Raw genomic sequence first — 21,620 nt, 5'->3', positions numbered from 1 at the left:
TAAAACGCGGTCTGGGGTAAAAAAGCAGGCAAGGTTTCAAACTTTTGAAAAGTTTTGACAAACGTTTTAACTATTTGTTAGGTATTATTATAAACAGAAATATACAATTTCCTGTCCAAATATCGAGGGTCATTTTCATATTAGAAATCAATTTTTGTACAAAAGAAAGGATAAATTGGGGGGGGGGTGCTAATTGTACATATAACTGAATTTGATATATATTTTGCATATTCTTATAATACACCAGTTCTTAGAGGTCAAAGGTCAAGGTCAAACCTAAAAATAGGGAGAAAGGGGATCGAAAGAGCTAATTGTACATATAAATGAATCTGATATATATCTTGCAGATACTCACTGGCGTCGGAAGCAAATTGAAAGTGGGGGGGCTAGACTAATCCTCAGAAATATTGAGAAAAAAGTAATTCCCAAAATCATGGAAATCTTAATCCGGGGGGGGGGGGGGGGAGTATACCTATACTTTACCAAAAAAAAGATATTACTAACCAATTTTTTCCCCCCCAAAATCATGAAATTCCTAATCCGTAGGGGGGGGGGGCTAGTATGCTTCTGAATCCAACTTTTCAATCTTTCAAGGTCAATTTAGATACAATAATCTTTCCTGCGAGAAAAAGTGGGGGGGGCTGAACCCTCTATCATACTATGTTTCTAATGGTTAAGTATAAATTTGCAAAAAAAGTGGGGGGGGGGCTAAGCCCCCCCCCCTAGCCCCCCCCCCGGTTCCGACGCCTATGATACTTATAACACATCAGTTCTAAGAGGTCAAGATCAAACGACCAAGGTCAAAGTCTAAGGGCACACATAAAAAAGGGGGGAGGGTTTATTTCGAATGTGTTTGTGAAATCAATGAAATTCAAAGGATAATTGCTGCTAGAAGCAAAGAGTCCGAGAAGCTCAGTCGTTAAATCATGCAAAAGTACTCAAGCAACCCGGGATCAAGCCCCGAGTGCCCAATTTTATTTCCATATTTTTTTATGTCAATTAACAATTTCATCCTAAAACTTGTCTTATTTACTCAAATAACGGACGGAAGACCCACTCGTTGCTCGCAACGAGATCGAATCTAGTTATTCTAATTTTCATTGTCGTCGTTCTTTGCGTGAGAGTGAATTTGGCAATAAAGAGCACCTACTGAAAGACTGAAAGTGCTGAAATTTGCAGGGAAAACATTCCAAGGTTCTCCTTTATGTAACTATGAAAATGCAACCTGAACTGTGTGCAAAAATTGTCGGTTAACTTTACTTTTGATCGGTATGTTGATGCTAAAAGAACTGAAATTTAAATAACGACTGAATTAAATTCAACAGCTAGCGACGTTATACTTAGACATCATAAACTGGGTTAGAACAACATTTTTAACGTTAAAAATACATTCTTTGTCTAAAGTGGAATAACACACCTGGAAAAAGTCACTCGAACTAACAGTAAATTATTTGATTATGAAAGATTTTATGATAAATTAACCGTACATATGTCAAATAAACGAAAATTTGCAGTTTGGGGATAAAAAAAAGAAGAATAATTAGAAATTCAATTCAGTAAGTAACAGCAAACGTCCCCAATGGATTCGAACTCGGGATGTACGGATCATAAGCCAAACACCTTAACCACCCGGCTATGAAGTAATGTAGATGTTGCTGTCGATTAAAATCCTTTTAATATAATGAAATTTCGTTTCGATCAGAAGTCAGCCATTTTGTGACGATGTGTTATTCAACCTTTAGAAAGAAAACGAAGTTGGGAAGGGGAAGAAATATGAAATATATATGTGACCTATTAAATCTTTTTGTTTTTCTTTTCAATCGGCGCGGCAGGTGCAATAATCCCCTTCAAAGAATTGTTTCATAAATCTGTACATTTGTATCTGATCTCTAATAAATTGGCAATTAAACACAATTCATCAGACATCTGGGAGGAACTGAATCCAGCGGTAGGATTCATGTTCTATGTAGAAAGCTCATCCAGCGCATGAGAAACGTCCTAGTCAATACCATCTGACGCTATTATCTCCCTTGCTAAAAGTTTCTACTTCATTCCGGAAAGTTTTTTCATTTTTCATGTAATTAATATTCTATGTAACTATTTTACGGAAGCCCGTTGGTGCCATGTAAAAAAAAGATTAAAAATTATATTAAAGATTGCTCTTGTCAGTTGCTGAAAAAATATTAAATATTATAACAGGACACGGTGATTCAGTGACTTGAAAAATGTAATTGTCTCAATAGACTTTAATTAACTAGATCTCTAACTAACGGATCCACACCCAGACTTTATGTGTGTAGCATGCACGTTGATGATGACTTAATTTTTTACATACCAACTACAAAAAAATAACATATATATGTTTTAATTTTGGTATAATAATTTATCAACGCAGATTAAAGTCAGTTTTTTTTTTACCACGACAGCTAGTACAGGCAATATTATCACGAGAGCGGATCCTACTCTCCGATGACTTTATAAGGATAAACTAGGATAAGTGTGAAGCATTCATGGCCATGCAAATGAAACTAGTTAACTGACTGTGTTGTTAAACTCTTATTCCAAATCACATAGAAGGCAATACAATAAAAAGATCGTGATCGGCCACAGTCTCTCGGGGTAAAAAACGAATGGTCAGTTAAGAGACTTTATATGAATGACACGACTGATGGTCAGCATACCAAATTCATGCGTGAGAACACATTGGCTAAAAAAACCCAAACATCAGAAACACTGGAATTACTTAATTTGATACTTTCCTACGAGATTTTAAAATATGACTACAAGTTATATGTAAAATAACAAAATCAGGGGCATAACAAGAATAGCTAGCATTTTCATTCCATTCTTATAATGAAAAAAATCGTGAATGTAATCTTTTTTTTTTTAGGGGGGGGGGGGGTTGTGACGTGGTGAATGGCGGACGTGTTCGCTGAGCTCTAATCGAGAATCCAGGTAGTTACACATAGAGACGTTTTATGAGGAGCAAAAATAGCACAAACAGACATTGGGAAGTGTATGTACTAGTATTGTGACTTCTCGTGTCTTGATATTTAGTAGTTTTATAGCAAAGCGTTTATCTACATGACTATATATACGTGTCATAGACCGTAAATAGTCGCATTACCTGAAATAAACAAAGGTATTCGCACCTGATTGTATATGGCACATGTTACAAAGGCTAAGAGTAGAAACACAAACAAAAACGAAATTGAAATTGGCAAACGTAGACGGTCTGATAGAAGTTCTACAGGAACAGAAAGTGAATTATCACCCAAAAGAACGCAAGAATTGCATGACCAGCATAACACACATACACAGAGTACTAGTCAAAATGTCACGCTTGGCTCCACTGGCGAAATGATAGCCGGTTCAAATGAAATTCTAAATGCTAGACCCGAATTAGCTATGATGCACCATGCAAACACCCAACCAAATGACGAACACACAGTTACCGGGAGGAGCCCCAATCCATAGCCCTAATCTCCAGCAACACCCTCATGTTGGTGTACCGTCAGGATTCCCCCAGTTTCAAGCCCCTGTGCCCACTGTTCAGAACATTCTAGTGGATATCCACAACACATTTTCAAAGTTAAACTGCTTAGATGAAATTCTTAATAAACTTGGCAATCTTGAAACTAGATTCGCTCATATGGAGCAAACAGTTAATATCTAACATAGGAAGTTGCCAAATGCAAAACAAACACATCCGTTATTGAAAACACAACAAGCAATATCAAAGCAGATCTAGCCAAAACAAAAGACGATTTGCTTGATATACAGACCAGAACTATAAGAGACAATTTGATATTTTTCAATATTTCCGAGAAACCGAATGAAAAACCAGAAGAAACAGAGCAAATCCTATATGAATTCATCGAACATGACATGAGACTAGATAGTCAGTTTGCCAAAAATATCAGTTTTGAAAGGGTTCACAGGGCTGGACCTATTGACAAGAAAAAACATAGGAAAATTGTGGCCAAGTTCAGTTTTCATAAAGAAAGAGAAACAGTCCGATCCCATTCAAAGAACCTGAAAGGCACCAACTATTTTGTTCGTGAGCAATTCCCCACAGAGGTAATCGAAGCGAGAAAGAGGCTTTACCCTGTCTACCAAGAAGCTAAGAAAAACAACCAACACGCAAGCTTAGTAGTAAATAGACTCTATATTATAGACGGAAAAGAGGTCAAGGTACCCGATGATACAAAATAGGACAGCGGAAGGGGTTCATTTGAACATCCTTTGAAGATATGTAGCTGGAACGTCCAGAGATCTCTTGATAAAGAATTACAGGACGAACACTTTCAAACTCTTTTAAAGGGCAATGATTTGATATTCTTGTGTGAAATCTGGCTAGCGATAATGATTTTGAACTGTGTGAGTTTGACGTTTTCCCGCCAATACAGAGAAGTAAATGTAAAGGGGGTGGGTTATTACTTGCTAGCAAAACGTGGCTAAAGTCATTTATCACTGTATCCGAGGTTCTATTCGATAGCATTATTAGGCTAAAGCTTGACAAACGATTATTTGACACTGGTAAGGACCTCTATATTGCCTTCACATACACACCACCCGAGGGAAGCGTCTTCCACTCTGCTTACAATATAGAGATTTTTGATATTCTAGAAGACAGTGTTGCGAAATATATCTTTCGCGGAAATGTACTTATTATGGTTGACTTGAATAGCAGGTGTGGAATTGTAGCATATTTCATTGAATCTGATATTATTGATAAAACTTTACATAGTCATATACTAAGTGTCCTAAGTTATATCCCGGATGAAGAAATTACAAAACGCAGAACAGAAGATAAGAATACTATCAACGCCCATGGACGTGCCCTAATCTCTTTATGTAAGTCAACGCAGTTGAGAATCTTGAATGGTCGGTCTAGTGATGATAAAACAGGAAAAGTGACCTTCTGTAACTCGAGAGGCACCAGTCTTATAGATAAATAGACTTTGACCCGTGCGTGCACGGGTTAACATTGCATATGATATCTAACATTTATAAAATAGATACATCGACACACCGTATTGTTGACCTTAACAGAACCAAGCGTTAAGCCTGTAATAATGCTATTTATTTCACTACCCTCTGCTTAATTAAAATAATCAAACTGTGTCTCAGAACAGGCCTTCACCACAGTTAAAATGCCTCCCATATAACCGTAATGTAGTAGGAAATTGCAGAATCGATCCAAAACGATTTTTTTTAATAACAAACTATTTTGAGACTGTAAATACCTTTCACCTAATCATTTTATTCAAATTATTGAAGAATTCAATTCTTTTTCACCAACGTTTTTTATTTTTTACCAGAATATATAAAGCAGATTTCCAATAACAATTTACACGTATTTGTAGTATTGTTTCTGAGTTCATCCATGCAAATGTGATATTGTGGGAACGTAAACTAAAACGGCTCCCGTTTTTTAGCGTTAATGCAATGCGCATGCGCAATATTGTAAAATTAAAAAAAATCCAGATGATTTCCGGAATTTTTAAAGCAATTTTCGTTGATTTTTAATAAGCGAAGCTTGATTGAGAAAAAATTAAAACAAATTGGTAATATTAAAGTACCATATGTTTAAAATATATAAAACAAAAGACAGTACTCTTCCGATTTATCGGTATTAAAGGCGAAAAATTCGAGTCTATTATTTTAATATAGTAGTATAGATGTACTAATTGAAAATGCTTTTTTACGAAGTGAAACTTGTAACTTTCGTGTTGGTGACTTTAATTTATATTCCGACCATGCGCCCATTTATCTCACAGTAAAAACGAAAGAATACAAAAATAAACAGCATAATATACTTCAAACACCTGTGGAAAAAACTACAAAAGTATTATGGAACCCGGATGCTATTGGCGAAATAAAAAACGACTAGACCATAGTTCACCAAATATTATCGCTTCTGTTGAAGATATAGACGAATCTCCAGAAGGTATCAACATCTCAGCGACAAATTTTTCCAGCGCAATACTAGACACTTTCAGTGAGTTCTGTGAAAAGGAAATAACATATAACCAAAACAGCGTACGCGGTTCCAAACAAAATTCCAAGTCAAACACCAACTCAGAAGACAAATCATGGTTCGATGATCGATGCAAGGCCCTATATCAGGAATACAGAAATTTTTTGTCAACATTCAACACATCTAGAACGTCGGAAAACCATGATAAACTCGCTGCTGCCAAAAAGAAATACAAAACCGTCGAAACTCGTATTAAACGTATATACCAAAGACATGAGGGAAATCAACTGGAGTTACCCCGCCGATCCAACCCAAAGTCATTCTTCCGTGTATTTAAAGGTGCAAAAAAGAAAAATAATTCAACGCTCTCGACATTAGACTTTTATGAACACTTCTAAAATATTGCGACAAACCAAACTGATTATGAAGACCCCGGACCCGAATTTACCGAACCCCCGATATTTCCACAACGTGACTCTCCATGTACAATTGATGAAATAAACAAAGCAATTGCTGATTCAAAATTAAATAAGTCTGCAGGTTTTGATAATGTACATAATGAATTTTTCAAAAGTTTTTCAAATGTATTTTCACCTCTTTTGACAAAACTGTTCAATGCCATTTTGAATGCCGGTTGTTACCCAACTGTTTGGTCACAAGGAATAATTGTCCCTATTCATAAAAAAGGTGATGTAAATAACCCATACAATTATCGGGGGATAACTTTATTAAGTCATATTTCAGAATTATTCACATCTATCTTGAATAAACGTCTGTTGTTGTGGAGTGAGGAAAATAATGTAGTAAGTGACACACAGTTTGGGTTTAAACCTGGATCAGGGACAAAAGATGCTATATTTGTCTTACACTCATTAATAAGCAAAACGTTGAATGACAGGAAACGTTTGTACTGTTGTTTTGTTGACTTTAAAAAGGCGTTCGACAGCATTCAACACAATAAACTATGGCATGAATTGGTTAAAGCTGGTATTATTGGAAAATTGTTTAATATCATTAGATCTATGTATAATGACATCAGAAGCTGTGTAAAAGTTAATGGTCAATTTTCCGAATATTTTCCTTTACAGTCAGGTCTTATACAAGGTGATACACTCTCACCCATGTTGTTTTTATTATTTATTAATGATCTAGAAAATGAATTACTTTCAAACTGTTGTCAAAGCATTGAGCTTCAAGATTTGAATCTGTTTTACTTTTGTATGCTGACGATACTGTGTTATTCTCAGAAAGTGTAGAAGGGCTTCAAAAAATGTTAGATACACAAAAAGCGTATACAGATAGTTGGAAGCTAGAGGTTAATGTTAGCAAAACAAAAATGGTTGTTTTTCGAAATGGTGGAAAAATTAAAAGCTCTGAAAATTTTTTTTTTTTGATAACACAGAGCTCAAAAATGTTGACGTATTTACTTATCTTGGTGTTAATTTCAAGTATAATGGCAAATTTGACTCTACTCAAAACTCAATACAAGCAAAAACATATTTGTTTTTACTGTTGAAAAGGGTTAAAGAAAATAGTCTAAATGTTGAGACCACGCTCTCTTTATTCGATACATATTTTAGTTCTGTTCTGAACTATTGGTGTTAAACTTGGGGTTTTCATAAAGCCCCACAAGTTGAAAAAATACATATTGATTTTTTGAAAAGAATTATGTCGCTTCGAAAATCTACCAATAATTGTATGGTTTACTTTGAATTTGGTAGATATCCTATGTATGTACAAAGAAAACTTCGTATTTTGAAATACTGGTGTAGCTTGCTGACAACAAATAATTGTATACTTCAGAACTGTTATAAGGAATTGTTATATAAATATGAAAAACAACAGCAAAAATGTAAAAACTGGGTAAGTCTTGTTAGAAATGAACTTTATTATCTGGGACTTGGAAATTTTTGAGAACAACAAGAAGTTACTAATGTTAAATAATTGGTTCTACTAGTTGAACAGCGCCTTACGGACGCGTTCATACAAAATTGTTATAGTGTTTTTGAAAATTCTTTAAAATGTATAGTGTACAAGGAAATAGCTTCACATTTTTGTTTACAGAAATATCTTTTGAAACTCAGAAATGTCTCTGAGTTTTTGGAACTAAAGAAATGTCTCTGTTATGTAAATATAGAATATCAGCGCATTCCTTAAACGTTTAAAATGGAATATATAAAAACATACCTAGAAATGACCGTAAATGTACTTTGTTTAATTCTCAAGAGATAGTGGACGAATTTCATTTTGTTCTGATATGTCCTGCTTTTCCGAATATTCGAGAAAAAAATAAAACCTTACTACTATAAGAAACCTTCCTTTTTTCAAATTTATACAGTTGTTTAGTTTTGATAATTTAGCAGCGGCTGTGTCAACATCAATCTTCTCAACCAAATATAAATACACTAACACTTACGTTTTGCAAAATGATTAAGGTGGCGGCCGCTAGATAAATTATGTGGCGGCCGCCAGATATTAAGTCGCGGCCGCCAGATATATAAGTGGCGGTCGCCAAAACATTATGTGGCGGCCGTCTGATAATAAAATGCGGCCGCCAAATAACTATCTGGCGGCCGCCAGATGAAATATTTTTAATTTCCTACGTGGCACAAACGAGCTTCCGTACGATTTATCATGCATTTTATAGCGAGCGCAGCGCCGGCGAGCGAAGCGAGCTCTTAGAACCAGTGTGCGCGGGAAAAAAGAACGAGCTAAACCTACAGTTCATCAAAAAAAATTTTTTGTCTACGTCCCATAATGCTCTCTAATGTTTTCACCCGTGATGCTATGCCAAAAATGGCCGACTTTTGACTCGTAATTTACAGTGACTTAAAGTTTGAAGACACGTTTTGTGTACCGCATTTGCTATGGCGAGACTCAAAAGATTTGTTATATGCTTCCATACCTCCGTATCGAGTCGAGAAACGTAAACAAAGACCAACAAAGTCATAGATGACGTCACAGTGCACTCGCACTATATTTCCCGCGATAAATTTAGAGGTGGATCAAACATCTGTAATGCGTGTACTAGCCATTCCAGAATAGACTGCGATACCTGCCTCATTGACGGATGATTTGTTTTTAATTTTTTTTAATATAGAGATTTTATGTATATAAATATATATGTAAATATTAGAAAGAGCCATACTTTACTGTCATAACGATCCATTTTTAAGCTAATTGTGCATGCATGAGTAGGGAGGAAATAAACAATAGGACATTTTGAAATAAATAAAAAGGAATAAAATGAAAAAATAACAGTTAAAAAAATTATGTAGATATTGCATATAGTCGGACCATTAAATATAAAAGTGGGAAATTACACACCTACAAACAGGAACCGTACTCTCTCTCTCTCTCTCTCTCTCTCTCTCTCTCTCTCTCTCTCTCTCTCTCTCTCTCTCTCTCTCTCTCTCTCTCTCTCTCTCTCTGGGAAGGGGGTAGCGCTGTATGTATCATAACCATTAAAATTAGTACACTTGGCATACTTATTGTAGAGCAATACTCTCTCAAAAATTCTTTGACGTTCGTTGATACCTAAATAAAACTATAAGTTGACAATGATGCAAGGTATGTGTAATTCTTGCTGCGCTCGCCATAACGGTAGCACCGTAAAACATATTATGTATCTATTGTCATGCATTGCGAAGGTGTTTTAGTGTTGGTAGTACATATACATTGTACTTACTGTACACGTATATACGTATAAATGGTTAGCTAAACTAAACACCACAATCATGCTATCCTTATTGTTTCTTCTTTTAAAATTTAGTTCAACTCATTGCTGTTGTAGCTTGCGTCAATCCTTTCATTATTTTTTATGTGTATAACTTTTTTTATCGAGTTGTTCAGTATTAAAAATTGAAGAAAACCTATTAGCAGGCAATGACAATATTTATTTGAGCCATTTTACAAGTGCTTTGACTAACGGTGGAATGTAACGATCTATAGTTTGCTCATCAAAACAAGCTGTCAAATATTGATATCCATTTTATCTGATTAGTTACGAAAAGCTCATTATTTGTTCAAACGCTTTTTTATATCTTTAACATCAAACATTTAAACTTTTCTTTCTTCCTCTTATGCACAATCTAAAACTTCTTGAAGCGCCTCCATAATCAATTTACTGTCATGTTTGTCAATGACGTCACCTATTGTATTTTGTCAACGTTTATTTTCACTATTCAATCAACAGTGATTGGATATATACATATCCAACTGATGGGCAGTTGGATATTTTTAATATCCAACCGCCCGTCAGTTGGATATTCAAATATCCAACAGTGCATAAAACAAATAAAAATGACAAAATGTTAAAACATGTATTTCCAACATATATCCAAATTTATAAAATCTTGTCATCCGTAAATGTAAATCCGATAAGCCACAAATGAAATTTCAGCAGAAATATCTCCTTTTCCTAATTTTGATAGATTTGGGATCACATATAAATCACTTCCATAAACAGTACTAGACTTCCTCTTTGAACCTTGAACCATATCACTCCTTTTCCTTAATATTGTCGCACTTTGACTTCATAAGACTCCTATAAAATTTTTAACAAATCATCGTCTGTTAATTTTCGTCAAATTTCTGATTTGTCCTTTCTCCTTGCAAGTCTAAAATATCATTCAAACGGTATTCGTGTCTTTCCCGGTAGTGTAGACCTCTAGATCTATATACATTAAATGTACTTTGCGTTAAAAAGTCCATCATCTACATTTAAGTCTGCTCAGTACAGCGGAATGGTTTACTATAAGATGCGCACCTATTCACTCGTCCATGAATAAAAGGTGTGTTTGGTTAGGCTATTGTGTATGGTACTATTGGAATCTCAAATGAGCTTGATGCTTTTGTATTACAGCACAGTTGGATATATGAATGGGTCAATGCTTCTTGGAGGTTCAATGGGGGGATTTTAAGTAAGATAAAGAACTCGATAGTGTTGAATATTTTAGAGAAAACATTCCCTCCGAGGGCCGACTTAACACCACAGTGACGTCATAATGTAGAAATGACGTCATAAAGATTGCATTATTTTGATAAATTGGTGTTTTGTAGCAAAATATGGGTGTTTCCGATGGTTTTTCGACTGGGAAACAATGAGTGCAGGCTTGCTCAAGTACGATTTTTTAGTATAATGTGTATACCTATCTGAAGAAAAACATATGTTAAAATCGCACTTGAGGAGACCTGCGCTCTGTACTTCCAAATGCAAAATATAGAGCAAAAATGAGATTATTTTCATTTGTTTGAAAATTTGCGGGAATTGTGTCATTTAGGTGACGTCATAGATAAACAGCAAATAAGCAATGCTGACTAAAATCAAGATAAAAGTTATAGGCATCCTCTATACAATGATTCGTACAGATTTTGTTTTAATACGATACTATTTAAAATTGGTTGAAATCGGGGGCAGATATTTGACCATACCGCACATAGTCCTTTCGTAACCAGTGACGTTAAATATTTGGCAATTCAAATATTTACGTTGGCAGCGAAAGGGTTAAACTTTTTTATAATTAGGGCCTATATCATTCCTATTTTACAATGGAATTCGATAATTTCTTTTCAAGTAAAATTGGGATAAGGCAAATGTTGGTACCTCGTTTCCTTTAATGAAGCGCTCATAACAATCGCAATACATTAGAGGAATTGACTTTTAAATGACCCTTGTAGTTTGATATTCTATTTCTAAAATGATAAACTAAAGTCTATAGATGCATTAACTATACATATTTGTTTAAGAGAAAGCAGTATGATTTTATTTTCATGGATTAACACATTTTTTGGGAGTTGATTTTAATCAACTCCCATCTGCAGTTACTCGGGCAAAAAGGAAGTGAAACAGTGTTTGGACATAATTAACACAAATTATCACACTGACAAGACTCAGTACTTGAATATAATCGATAAATTCAATGAAATGTATTTAGAAGCAGGTGGATCCTCTCCTAAGCAACTTTGTACAGAACATGATTCATATGGGCTTTTCCGTCTATAGTTCTGGTTTTTTTTGTCGAAGCCCGAGAATTTATATTCATTAGGCAAAAAATATGCGTAATAATTAAAATACATCTCATAAGCTATTTGCCATTCGAAATTTCATATTGTTGATTTTTAAGATATTTGATAATCTATTAAATCAACTCCCGACAGAACTTCACTATTTTGACATATATTTTAGTTCCACGTGTAGATCTCAAGATAAATACATGTAAAAAATATACCCCTTTCCGCCATGTGCAATATAAACTGGAAATTCAACTACTGCGGAATAAACATCAATAGTTTAACTTTATATCTTATTATTTGACGATTAAAATTGAATGACATACCGGTAATTATCATACAAAATGTTTGAACTGCCGTTTACATAATAGACCCAACCAATCTAAAAATAAAATATGTCAAAATTCATTTAACATCAAGATATGGATTTTCAACTAAGCGATTAACAATTTTTGTCTTGTTATTCCTAGACAGTTTTCCCAGTTTACGAATGCATGCACGGAACTCGATTTTAATTCGGAAGAGAGGCTGTTATCGAGGAGGGGAGGGGGGCTCCAAAGTTTATTTTCGGTAACTTTACCATTCTAATTTGACAGGTTTGAATTGTTCAGAGTTTCTGACCAGAACCACCAGGGCCCTCTATACCTGTAGATATGTGCATTTAATGCATTACATTCAATCACTTAAAGGTTTGTTTGCCGTTTTTAACGCCATTTTTGCGATGTTGAAAACGGAACCCAAATTGTTTTATGCATATAAAAAAGAATGTGATAGAAAATCATATATACCGTTTTTAACGCCATTTTTGCGATGTTAAAAACCAAACCCAAATTTTGCCAGCATGACAAGATACATAAAAAAAGAATTTTATAGAAAATCCTACAAATAAATAACGGTGATTTACCTATGCACATTCGTAAACGAATAACGTTTGAGGTACATTTGCGCATGTGCACGGGAATAATTTTTCGGGTTGACACATTTTCGATAAAAATTAATTGTTTATATTCAATTTTTTAATGTTTGGGTTCGTTATCGGGTTTGATGTGTGTTGAACAAATGAGGAAAGTATGTAGTCAGTAATAATATCGTGCATTACTTGGACCATTCCTTTTTTTATTGTTTGTAACAAATAAGTTCTGTAAAATAGTGTCATGCATTGTATTGTAAATTTAATCGACAGGGTTATTGTATTATAACCATCGGGTTTGTTTCGGGTTGATCTGTTGATTCGGGGTACAGAAGACGGTAAGAAATGATATTCTGCATAACAGCCCTTAAAGCTCACAGTGCATAAAATAGTTGCAACTCCGATTTTCTTTACCAATCTAATAGCATGAGGGAGAAAATGAACCTCAAACAGTTAAGTTCAATAAAAAAGTTTCTATGACTAAATAACGTTAACTCTAGTTCTGATAATTAAAATGTTTCACTGTGTGCAGTTTGTTGATTGTAAATTAAGGCTTCCATTAAATTTATGTTTTCTTTTAATTGTGATCAATAACCAGGGAAGTATATGTTGAAGAAGATTTAACTGTATTCGCTTCCGGGCACATCTTTCCGTATCAAAGATGAATGTCCCAATCATTATCAACCGTGTGAATTTTTTTTTTTTTATTAATTTATGCATAATAGATTTCCTGAAATATTTAGACAAAATATAAACAACAGTTGTATGTCGACGGACTGCTTTGTCGAAGGATCTTGCTACCACCTTATATAATTTGACATGGTACATTGTTTGTCCTGACTTACTTTTATATTCAAATATTTGGTCTTTTATTTAAAAAAAAGGCAAATACTTCCTGTATATTTGTAACTGATTTTGTATTACTGTGTTTAACCTATAGTAAGTATAAGCAGTTTTATAAGATAATAACTCATTACATGCATGCATTATCACCTCATATAATCACCTCATATAATTGTTCATTAACAAATATACCACGTATTCTACATGTACCCAACAACACCCCTACCCACTTTTTTTAAAGAAGGAAATCACAACCAGAAAATGGATTCGAGAAATTATGAATTGATTCAACGGCAGTTTATTCAATGGCATTTACGTCTTATAGACCAGTCTTTTCAATGGCATGTACGTCTTACAGACTGCCTTATATAATTTGACATGGTATATAGTTTGGAGTGACTTACTTTAATGTTACTTGTGTCTGTATCATGTCTATGTGACCTACTCAATGGCATGTACTTCTAATAGACTGCATTATGTAATGCGATATGATACATCTAATCGACTACCTTATATAGTTTGACATTGTACATAGTTTGTCGTGACTTACTTTTATATTCCGTGTGTCGTTTAATGTGATCTGTAGTTCCGCTCTACTTCTCGGAAGCTATGGATTGTAGTTGTTTCCCTTAACACCCGATTTAGCACGCGAAAAGCAGAACTCTGTAGTCTATAATAAATAAAAAGAGAAACTGGAATACTTGAACATCAAGAAAATTCGTAAACAAGCGACATGTTCTCTCATATACTTAACACTATTTCTATATCCCAACCGTCATAAAGCCCCCCCCCCCCCACCACCACCACCAAAACAAGACTTCACTTCAATTCAAAGTTCACATTTTTTAAAACGAGAAATGTTTTAATCAAATCAAAGTTACATATAATAATCAATATCTTACCCAATGATGACAAATGTATTTTTGTCAGATTATTAAAATATCTGGCCTGTAATAATGCATATGAAACCTGCAGTCAGGTGTACCTGAATGTGTGCAGACTTTGTCGGGCTGACATCGAGAACCCAACAATAGAAGTGTCACTTGATTGGTTGGTTTACTGTATAGTCTGTGTCAGTCCCTGAATTGTTGTACTTTATATCTTTTTACATGTGTTTAACATAAGATGAATGTGAAGAAGTAAAGTATTAAACAAATATTGAAACACTCTCTCTCTCTCTTTTTTATTTCAATAAACTTTTTTTTTTCTAGAAGAAGCTAGTATCGTTCCAGCAGAGATATCAAGTATAAATTCACACTAGCTGTACATCAATCATGGAATGTATCAGATTCCAATCTAATATATTTTAAAATTCAGTTTAAATTGTTGATTGTTTGCCCAGCAATGTTTAAATTTAAAACAAAACTCATGCAGTTTATTAGCAATTTTCACCGAATCACGCTCGAGTTTTCACCCCCCCCCCTGCATCATGTTTTAAATGTTGATACAGCCGACTGGTTGCCCTACATACTACAAGGTGGTTTGATGTAATACGACACCTGTTTTCCTGTGATGATGCGAATAATTGGAATGCCAGACTGTAAGCTGATAGGCATGTGTGAGGATGAAAGGGTTTTTGAATTTAAAATCAAAATTAAGCTGTCTGTTAAAAAAGGTTAAATAAAGTATATTTAAAATCTTTTTGGATGAATTTGTTTTTAAAAGAAAATCATCATTTGAAAGATGCTTTATATGATTGTTAAGTGTGATTAGAATTTTCCATGGATTTAAAAGATATTAAAGAATAATGATTATTATGTCAATTATTGTTTTATTAAAGAAATCAAGACTTGATTATACAATCTTAGGCATGCTCTCATAAATTACTAAAATTAAATTACATCCATTGAGACCAATTTTTAATCTCCAGATTATAAAGTCCGCAGCCAAAACAACCTCTCCGGTTTATTTTTTTTTATTTTCTTTTTAAATCAAATCAATTCATTAAAAAGCGATGTCGGCCCATTATTGACCATTTAAACAAAATAGTTGTGGTTTGGCGAATATATTGATCCTTATGTTTAGGAATTTTTTTTCATTGCACAAATTAACCAAAAGCAACACATTTCTGAGTACATGGACTTGAAAAATAGTTGTTTTAGTATACTGCAGGATTGCCTTCAATACAGTGCATTGTCAATTTGCTAACTGATAGCTATAACATTGAGATCACACACTAATACACCCACAAGTACAGGATAACATTTCTTAATGCTACTTAAATATTTCAAGCAGTACCCATGATAAGAACGGAGAGAAAAATAATTGAATGTAGTTAAAAAGTATTTTATTTTAGATTAAAATCCATTCTTTGGTGATTCATGCTGGATATGAAGCTAGTGACACTGAAGAAAATACATAACCCGCATTAATCATAAATCATATTAATGAATGAAGGTAAATATATGGCGTTTTAACGCCATTTTTGTGATGTTGAAAGCCAAACCCATATTTTGTCAGCATGACTAAGTACATAAAGAAGAATTCGATAACAAATGTTACAAATGAATAACGGCGATTTACCTATGCGCATCCATAAACGATTAACGTTTGAGGTACTTTTGCGCATGTGCGCGGGAATAATAATTCAGAGGAGCAGCATACAGGACAAGGTAATAAGACAGGTTTGTTTACAGTTGTTTGGGGTTTTTGTGCTGTTAACAGAAAACAAATATCATATATTTTCATCTGCATTTTATGAGGATGGGTGCGTATCGGTGTCGATGACAATCTATGAGAGCTCTTTTGCAATAAATCATTATTTTTCATGCATTTGACAACATATATAATCATAAAATAGCAAGTCAAAGTTTTATGGACTAAAACATGTATCCTACTCCATAGCCGAGTGAATAAAGTGTCGGACTTGTGATCCATACATCCTGCGTTCGAATCCTTCAGGGGTTTTTGTTGTTACTTACTGGAATAATTATTTTTTATATTCATTTTTTATCCCCAAACTTCAAATTTTTCGCTTATTTGACATCTGTACAATTTTTTTATCATAATATCTTTCATTATAAAAAAAATTCCTGTTAATTTGAGTTACTTTTTCCAGCTATGTTATTCCACCTTAAGCATGACGTTTCTAACACGTTCCCACCGCTCAGGTGTTCTTCAATATATACTCTAATTTTACAACGTTCTCTGTCCAACTGTTTCTTTTTTTTCCCTTTGGACTCGTTATTCCACTGCCCACAGACCAACCACGTTTCTGCGTCGACATCTTGTGTACGTCTAAAATTAGCTTGTCACATCATGTGCTTTTGAATATTTCAAAATTGTCGTTTACCGACCGAATGAATTCATTAGAATCTATATTCAATAATTTTAAATGCGTTTGACTTAAACTGTATAATTTACAGAAAGTGTATAAAATGTGTTGCTTAATAGATTTCAAACGGCATATATACCTTTAATAATTCTCATCATAGAAAGCCAAGGGATTTGTTTAATAAATATGAACGCGATTCCATTGTTTCAACCTAGAACATAGAATGGACACTAAAATTGTTTCTTGCAAAGATGAGGAATTCTGTTAAAAGTAAAATGGAAATAGAGAGAACAAAAGTGGGTCTCTGCTATCTGTCAGTGACCGTGTTATTTGTACCAACTTAAAATATTAGCTTGTTGCATTAAATGTAGGATAAAGAGCCGATTTTTGCATGTTGGGTCAATATGATGCACTTTAATCACTGCATCATTTAAATATCTACGGTATATCCAAGAACTCCTGATCTTTGAGCTGTGGACGTTTTCGGCGCCGACAATGACAAACTCTTCCTTCACCCTATAGATATCGACACCCTGGGGGCTGGGGGGGGGGGGGGGGGTCGGAAAGCCCTGTCTCTAGCACATATTTTTAAATCAGACATTTTTCACATATAGAAAAATATTCTTTTATGGAAATGGCCACCCCTTCTACACTATTTATTTAGGGAATTATGGAAACAATTATAGGGGAACATAAATAAGAATACCGGGTTTTAGGATTCTGAAGATTGGCACAAAGTATTAACATGTTGTTTTGTACTTGTTTTTAATTACCCTTGATCATATTAACTGCACAGTCAAAACCTGCAGTCAAATTATTTACCTCTTCAGCCATGTACTCAACCCCCCCCTCTCTCTCTCTCTTTCTTTCTTTCTCTCTTCCTGTCTTCTTTTTTTCGCTATTTCGTTCTTTCCGCCTCTGTCTATGTTTCTGTCTGTCTGTATCTCTCTCTACCGCTCTTTCTCTTTCTCCTCTTAACCTTCACAATGTTGGTGACGAAAGACCCCTTATTTTACTTATACTTTAAACTTTTTTAACATGTTCTCTCTTTTCATTTATTTACTTCTTCTCAGGTGTACCTGACTGGCTGTTATCGATTTGGATCCTTAAAGGCAGTTGTTTATTTGAAATTCGAGGACGCCGTCAACATCTTAGTTAGCTGCTCAGGACAAAACTTTGACCAGGCAGCATTACTGTTTCCTTTATGAAAGGTGTTACCATGTCAACCAGTCACTTAACGTTAATCATTCACTACGCATCTACGTATACTTAAGCATTGGGTCATTATTTTTTGAAAGATATAGTCTCATAATCTCATTACTCATAACTGCACCGCTGTGTGCATGCAAATTGAATAACGCACGCTAGCGCGTTATGAAAATTTATATGCACACACCGCTGCAGTTATGAGACTATATCTTTCAAAAAAGAATGATTTAATGCTTATATTTACATTTTTTAAAACTTCTTTCCTTGTCTGCAAATGTGTTTTTTAGGTCAAAATTTCTGTTTTATCCTATGGGTAAGCTCAAATTAATGGAAGAGCCGCTGTAACAGCCACAAGCGTGAACTTTGATTCTCGAATGTGACGTTGCATTTTACAGCGTTCAGTGTTTGTGACGTCATAATAAAACTAGTCATTTTAACCTTTGAGTACCCTGTGTGTGTTACAGTTTATAACTGCAGTATCTTTTCACACACTTTACATGCAAAAAATATTTGGAATGTAAATATATTGTTTTGAATACACTTGTGATGAGTCGCCGTGGTCGAATCCAAAATATGAAAACAGGCAATTGCAGACAAATGGAACAACTTGCAGTGGCATCAATGATTTCTCTGCATGACAAAAGGTCAAGGTCAAAGGTCAAGGTTATTCAAAAGTGAAAACAAATTTAACCAGTAACATGTTTGTCGTGAACGTTTTTTTCTAAGCTATTGGAGAAGTTGTAACCCCCCTAAAAGTGACACTGAGATATAAACTTGACCTTTTGATCTAGATCTATTCTACCAATATTGTAATGAAGAAGATAACAACAGGTTTGAAATTGCCCTTTTCCTGTTCTCGTCCACTTCCAGTTTATGCCACAATTACTGCATTTCATCTTTACACTCTTGCGCCAAAGATCAGAACAAAGTAATTTAGTTTACGACATTCTATATTAAGCCTTGCTCAGCTCAAAATACATAAAATAGTTGCAACTTCGATTTCTTCCCCCCCCCCCCAAAAAAAAATATATATATGAGGGACGTTTCAGTTTAACTTCTCTCCAGGTACATGCAAAATTCAAATAAGATTTAATTGTACTTCCGTATCAAAGATGAATGTCCCAATCATTATCATCTTTGTTAATTTTTTTTTTTATTTATGCATGCATGATAACGGATATCCTAAAATATTTCGACAAAACATAAGCAACAATTGTATGTCTCTGCTTAGTCGAAGGACCTTACTACCATCTGTGGGAAGTTTTATTTTATCAAAATTTTATTAAAACATTTTAATTTTTATTTTAAAAAGGCAAATACTTCCGTTATATGTGTAACTGATCTGTCATTACCGTGTTTAACCTCCAGTAAGTATAAACAGGTTTATAAGATAATACCACGTGACATAGATGCATTATCACCCCATATAATTGTTCATTAACAAATATACTCCACATTTTACACAATTTCAATAACATCCCCCACCCCCTTTTTTTAAAACGCGCACAAAACGAATTCGAAAAATAATGAATTGATTATATAATTTGACATGGTATATAGTTTGGAGTGACTTACTTTAATGTTACTTGTGTCTGTATCATGTCTATGTGACCTACTCAATGACATGTACATCTAATAGACTGCATTATGTAATCTGATATGATCCATCTAATCGACTACCTTATATAATTTGACATGATACATAGTTTGTCTTGACTTACTTCTATATTCCTTGTGTCGTTTAATGAAATCTCTAGTTCCGCTCTACTTCTCGGAAGCTATGGATGGTAGTTTTTCCCCTTAACATCCGATTTAGCACGCTAAAATCAGAACTCTTTAGTCTATAAGGAATAAAAAGAGAAACTGGAATACTCGAACATAAAGAAAATTAGTTAACAAACGACAAGTTCTCTCATATACTTACGCTTTTTTTTTATCCCCACTGTCATAGCCCCTCCCCCCCCCCACTCCCCACCACCACCTTAAAAAAAACTTCACATCAATCTTTTAAAACAGGAAATTCTTAAATGAAATCAAAGTTACCTATAAAAATCAATATCTTACCAAATGATGACAAACGTTTTTTTCGTATGATTATTAAAATATCCGGTCTGTAATAATTAATGTAAGACCTGCAGTCAGGTGTACCTGAATGTATGCAGACCTTGTATGACTGACATCCCACACCCAACAATAGAAGTGTCACCTGATTGGTTGGTTTGCTGTATAGTCTCTGTCACACCCTGAATTGGTGTACTGTATATCTTTTTACATGTGTTTGACATAAGATGAATGTGAAGAAGTAAAATATTAAACACATATTAAAACATTCTCTCTCTCTCTCTCTCTCTCTCTCTCTCTCTCTTCATCTCCATTTAAAAAAACTTTTTTTTAGAAGAAACTTATATCGTTCCAGCAGAGAAATCGTGTATAAATTCACTCCAGCTATACACCGAGTTTGGAATGCATCATATTCCACATTCAATATATTTTAAAATTCAGTTTAAATTGTTCATTGTTTACCCAGCAATGTATGATTTAAGAGCTTAACTCATGCTTAACTCATGCAGTTTATTAGCAATTTTTACTGAATCACGGTCGAGTTCTCACCCCCCCCCCCACCCGCATCATTTTTTAAATGTTAATACACCCGATCGGTTGCCCTACATACTACAAGGTGTTTTGATGTAATCCGACACCTGTTTTCCTACAATGACGCAAATAATTAGAATGCCAGACCGTAAGTTAATAGGCGTGTGTAAGGATGAAAGTATTTTTTAATTTAAAATCAAAATTAAGCTGTCTGGTAAAAGGGGTTCAATATATTAATTTTGTTTATCTTTTTTTTTATTCGTTTTGAATAATCATCTTTTGAAAAATGGTTTATTTGATTGTTAGGCCTTAGGTGTGGTCAGCATTTTCCATGGACTTAAAAGATACTAAAGAATAATGATTAAATATATCCATTTATATTTTATTTTATTAAATAAATCAATACTTGATTATACAATCTTATGCATGCTCTTTTAAATTATTAAAATTACACATATTACATATATCACATATTAACCAAAAGCAACACATAACTAAACTTGAAAACTAGTTTTTTTTAGTATACTGCACGATTGTCTTCAATTCGGTGCATTGACAATTTGCTAACTGATAGCCATAACAATGAAAACATGCACTAATATACCCACAAGTACATTTTGACATTTCCTAATGCTACTCAAATATTTAAAGCGGTACCCATGAAAAGTATGGAGAGAAAAATAATTGTATGTAATAAGTATTTTATATTAGATTGAAATCTATTCTTTGGTGAATCTTGGAGGATTTGAATGTAGTGACACTGCAGAAAATACATAGCCCACATTAATCAAAAAATA

At 34.1% G+C, this 21,620-nt stretch overlaps 1 protein-coding gene across 4 annotated transcripts in view; it reads right to left on the bottom strand.

Annotated features, from left to right (window-relative positions):
* LOC117687382 (uncharacterized) overlaps nt 1-20,413 on the bottom strand; it is a 56,941-nt gene extending 36,528 nt beyond the window's left edge. For 2 of the 4 annotated variants that reach the window (XM_066076105.1, XM_066076107.1), the window contains exons 1-3: nt 20,296-20,413; nt 19,953-20,072; nt 14,299-14,418 (exon numbers count right to left, since the gene is read on the bottom strand). The gene's annotated coding sequence lies outside the window, so the exon portion shown is untranslated. Of the gene's footprint in view, nt 1-14,298; nt 14,419-14,650; nt 15,109-19,952; nt 20,073-20,295 lie in introns of those variants that run through there. The other 2 variants (XM_066076109.1, XM_066076115.1) reach the window with 2 other exon arrangements.
* Nucleotides 20,414-21,620: the final 1,207 nt, after the last annotated feature.

Source organism: Magallana gigas, chromosome 1, assembly GCF_963853765.1.
Source record: "Magallana gigas chromosome 1, xbMagGiga1.1, whole genome shotgun sequence".
Lineage (NCBI taxonomy): Eukaryota > Metazoa > Mollusca > Bivalvia > Ostreida > Ostreidae > Magallana > Magallana gigas.
Note: the sequence above shows the minus strand (reverse complement) of the source record. Positions and strands in the feature narration are given on the sequence as shown.